The sequence below is a fragment of the Calidris pugnax genome, unplaced genomic scaffold, assembly GCF_001431845.1.
Source record: "Calidris pugnax isolate Ruff unplaced genomic scaffold, ASM143184v1 scaffold305, whole genome shotgun sequence".
Classification (NCBI taxonomy): Eukaryota; Metazoa; Chordata; class Aves; order Charadriiformes; family Scolopacidae; genus Calidris; species Calidris pugnax.
The window spans coordinates 66,749-71,396 of NW_015091074.1; the positions used below are offsets into that span (position 1 = coordinate 66,749).

The 4,648-nt window shown below is 44.7% G+C and overlaps 1 long non-coding RNA gene across 1 annotated transcript; it reads right to left on the reverse strand.

Moving 5' to 3' along the window:
• Positions 1-612: 612 nt before the first annotated feature.
• LOC106896979 lies at positions 613-3,677 on the reverse strand. The gene is made up of 2 exons (XR_001413697.1): positions 3,604-3,677; positions 613-1,564 (listed from the first exon to the last, which is right to left on the reverse strand). It is a non-coding gene; the product is annotated as an uncharacterized LOC106896979 (long non-coding RNA).
• Positions 3,678-4,648: the final 971 nt, after the last annotated feature.

Consider the following 4,648-nt stretch of genomic DNA (forward strand, 5'->3'; position numbering starts at 1 on the left):
TAATTAGCATGAGCAGGACACACCTGATGTCCTAAACGGCGTCTGCCTAGAGGGATCCACTACTGGCACCAGCTGGGCAGACGTGGGTACCTGGGGTTTTGACCAGGACATCCAGAAGCAAGTAAGAAACTGGTGCTCCAGGTCCACACGTGACTCTTAACACTCACACGTGAAAAAGAGTTCTTTGCAAAAGCAGGCTGGAAAAGTGTTGATGCAGAAATATGAAGAATAGCTTGAGTCGGACTCAGTTTGGTTTGTTTATAGAAAAGAAGGCCTCCAAATAGGACCGGTTATGAGTTAGGAGACTCTAAAAATACACATTTTGCTATAATCTAGAGGTGTAAAACTAGAAAATGCAGAACCATGTTTCTCTATAAATAGGAATTCCACTCACTGGTTTTCAGACTGCAACCTGGATGGGACTGACATCCCATTTTCACACAGGGGCCTGAAGAGCAGAACCAAATCCTTCATTTTACCTGGGCATCAAGTTTTGAGGCATCTAGGAAGAGTCTCCAGGCAACCTTCTGTTCCTCTAGACAAGGCTGAATGTCACCAAGAGAGCATTGCAAATCAGTAGCAGAGGAAAAAGGAGATTCAGAAGGCCAATGGTTTGATGCAGCAGCATTTTAATGTAAATGCAAAGTGGAGTAAACATTTGCAGAAAGAATAATGCAGACTAGAAAGAGCGTATTTCTAGAGACAAGAAAAGCTAAAACCAATTACCCATTCCAGTGTGACGCATTTCATCGAGACATTCACTTTCCTCACCCTTGCTGAGCCTGACATTCAAATCCCTCTGTGTGCTGTGTTTCAAAACCACGGTCAATGTCAAACTGGGCAGAGAAAGCTAAAAGTGCAGACGTAAGATGCAAAGCCACAAGAATAAAGAAAGCATTAATCTAAGCTAAAGCACTACTAAATGTAGGGTCCTGGTTTTCAGGGGTAGCTTCCCTCTCTGGTAGCCATGCTTGTAAATCACGTGCCATGTTCTTTCACTTCTTTGTTTGTTCTTTTCCTGCAACTATTCTTTGTTTTAAGCTGATTATATCTTCTTACAGAAGCCCCTCTGGCAAGGATGCTTCCAGCGGGTGGAATAGGTGTAGGAGCGCTCCGGTATGCACGGGGGAGCGCATGGAGGAGGGCATGGAGGAGGGCACGGAGGAGGACATGGAGGAGGACACGGAGGAGGACATGGAGGAGCGCACTGGGTCTCACACTTGGTCACAAACTGTGGGGCACACCGATCGATGCAGGGCTGCACACACTCAGCACCCTTCTGCGCCGAAGTAATCGCCACACCCGACTCCAAGGTGCCGGCCAGCTCAGCTGACTCCGTGGAGCCCACGACGGTTTCCTGTGGGTAAGTGGTGAGGATGGGTCCCGGGAAGGTCACCACCACAGGAGGTGGGAAGATAATCACGCGGGAGTCTGGGCAGGCGATGACACAGGGCTCATTGCAGGCGGCAGCGCGGGGCTCAGGGCATTTTGTGTCGCACGGGACAGAGCATGGTTGAGCACACACTGTTTTCTCACAGGACATCTTTTAGCTGTGTTGTAAAACCTGCAAGATAGAGGAAGGATCAAATACGGAATCGTAGAATGGTTTGGGTTGGAAGAAAACTTAAAGATCATCTCATTCCACCCTCCTGCCCTGGCCAGGGACACCTCCCACCAGACGAGGTTGTTAAAGCCCTGTTCAACCTGACGTTGAACCCCTCCAGGGATTGGGGAGCCACAGCTTCTCTGGGCAACCTAAAGTTTATATAAAACCAAAGGAGCCAGTAGGACAGGATCAATGATTGAGTCAAGCTAAGGTGAGCCTTGAAGAGACACAGGTTGGTAGATAGGTAGATACCCATCCTGTTCTGCTTTGCTTTGCTCTTCTCCTCTGTAGGCTTTCAGAGACCAAATCCTTCCTGCAGACACCAAACAACCTCTTTGAGGCTGCTCCTTAAATAACAACTGCTCTCTTCTATGTAATTTGGACTCCAGAGGTGGAGTTCAGTAAAATTAGGTTTATACAGCACCAAGCATTGCAGAAATGGAAAACACGAAAGGTTTTACTGTACAAAATTTACGTATTCTCTGGGCTAAGCAGACAAAAGGCAGAAAGAGGTGCATAATCCTTAAATTGTGCCTAACAGAGCCTATTCCATAAGGATAACAAGTATTAAGTTTTTAGTGCAATTAGTTTATAAAACGCAGCTTTAATACAGCATATTTAGTATCAAACTCACTTTAAAAAAATTAAACAAATAATAGCCTTTTGCAAGACCACAAGGAAAAAGCTGAAGCAGAGCAAAAACCCGAAAGCAAGTCCCAGGAATTTAGATTTCAGAGAGAGTAAAACTGTTCACAAACCTGGACTGACTTCTACACTTTCTTACTTTCTTTCTTTTAAAATAAAGGGTGGGGAGGTAATTAGGAAAATGTCACAAAAGTACATTTCAGGACGTCATTTCAAACTTATCCAAGCTCCAAATCAAAGCACCAAATGAAGGAGTTAGGTAATCTGTTTTTTCAGATTAAATGGAATATTTAGGTTTCAACCAAGGCGATTACTTATTTTTTTTCTGAGTTGCACATTAGAAAAGCCTGGGTGGGGCTCAATTTGACTCAAGCAATTTTTCTCGGATTTTTTTTTTCTCTTTTTGTTGTTTTAGACACAATGCCAAAATACCCATTATTCACCTAAACTTCTCCTGACCTTAAACCCTAATCCAGACTCTGTCTTTAGGTTCCCACCCTTACATTCTGCTTCATGTACTAATTCTGCCTTCCTGATTTGACCTGCACATCCCTCAGCAGAAAGCAAAACCAGAGAAAACGGAGAGCTGAAAACTAGACGTGCACACATAAGATATAGTACAAAGTATTTCTAGTGGATAATATATTCTTACACAACCTGTTGAATGTTTTGCATAAGACCACTGCTTTGCATGAACAGAAGAAAAACACCCAAAGCACCTTCCCAAGGAATATACACCTTAAGTAGACACTTTCTGGGTTCCCATTTCCTCCGCGCAGATGTCCCGACAGACAATTTAGCAAAGTCCTGACCGTTCAGACCGACAGCGAGTGCCCAAGAAGGTCCCAGGTGGCATTTCCAAAGTCAACCCAGGAACCCAGGGCCACATCCACAGACACGCTATGTCCTGACAGCAGCTCCAGTCCGAAAGGTGACTGCAGCCATCTCGCCATCTCGGTATATAGCCTACCTCAATATTTACACATGATACCTCTGTCTGAAATTAAATAAAAATTGGAAGCCACAAGGTTGAAAACAACACTGCCAGATTTATACTGCTGGTTAAGAAATTTCAAGGCTACCCAAAGGCTATATGCATTAAATTTCCATAAAGTAATGGAAGTAGGTGTATTTAACTTTATCTAGATTTCAGATGTATTTTTAAACCTCGATCCATCAGTGCCTCTGGATTAATAATCAGCAAATGACTCTTTCATGAAAGTAAACTCCTGAATATTGCACAGAATCGCAGAATATTAATCCAAAATTCAGCCCTGAAGTAAATGCAAACATTAAAAAAATGATACTTCTGTGGTTTTTTTAGGAAGAATTTATATTAGAATCCAACTTACTCAGTCCACCGGGGAGAAGTCAAGAGAACCTGCTGGAAGGTTTCTGAATCATGAATGGTTTTATATACCTCCCTGGACCACCAGGCTGATGCAAGAAAATAACGTCATATTTGTGCATTAGGTTCCATTACTCCCCAAACAAAATTTGACATGTAATTACAGTAATTGTTTTGCTTACTGTTTGTGTTGATTACCCTATTCTCGCCGGCACGTGACTTGCGTAGTCCCATCCCAGGATTCCTTTCATTTCCCGACTTTAAGCCTCAAACCTGGTCCCACTGGCCTGGAGGGGGCAGGAGGTCTGTGGGACGGCTGTGGGGCTCGCGTGGGAGCCCTGGCACTGAGCAGAAGCTCCACGGGACTCAGCCATGCAGTTCCTTAGAAAACAGGAGTTTGTTTTCCTTGCTTAACATCATGACCTCCAAGAATGCATAAGAGCCTAACCTAGCATTAGTAGTAAGTGTGCTTGCTAGTTTAAAGCCTGTTAGGACGTGTTTACAGAAAATGTAGTCACTGCATGACTGGAGTGTCAGGATTGTCTTGGAGAGACACTCCTAGCAGAGCCCGGCATTGCCTGTGGTGGCTCGGCTCCTCATTTGATGTTCAAGCCTCTTCCAAAGCAAGAACATAACTCAGTGCAAGGACTTGACCTGGCAGCCATAGCCCTCGTTGAGCATGAAAGGTCTCCTCCTCAGCCAAACGATTCCTGGCCAAGCCCAGGAAGAAACACAAAGGGGAGAAAACTCATTTTGGTTAGAGGGAGCTGAGAATTGCTCGGTCTGGTTTGGAATAAATCACTCTCTACACCCTGTCCCTTTCATGGTGGTTTTGGTCACAGCTGCATGCGGAAAATGCTTACGAGTGTGGCGAAGAGCGCTGAGGGAAACTCAGGGTAAGTGAGCAATGTGGTGGCAAAGCTGGTCATTGTCCATTCAACACACAGTTAGGACAGAGAAAAGAGGAGCAACCGATCTATTTAAGGTCACTCAGGAGGGCTTCAGTGGTAGACGGGACCAAGAGTTACAGCACTGATTTGTGCCCAACT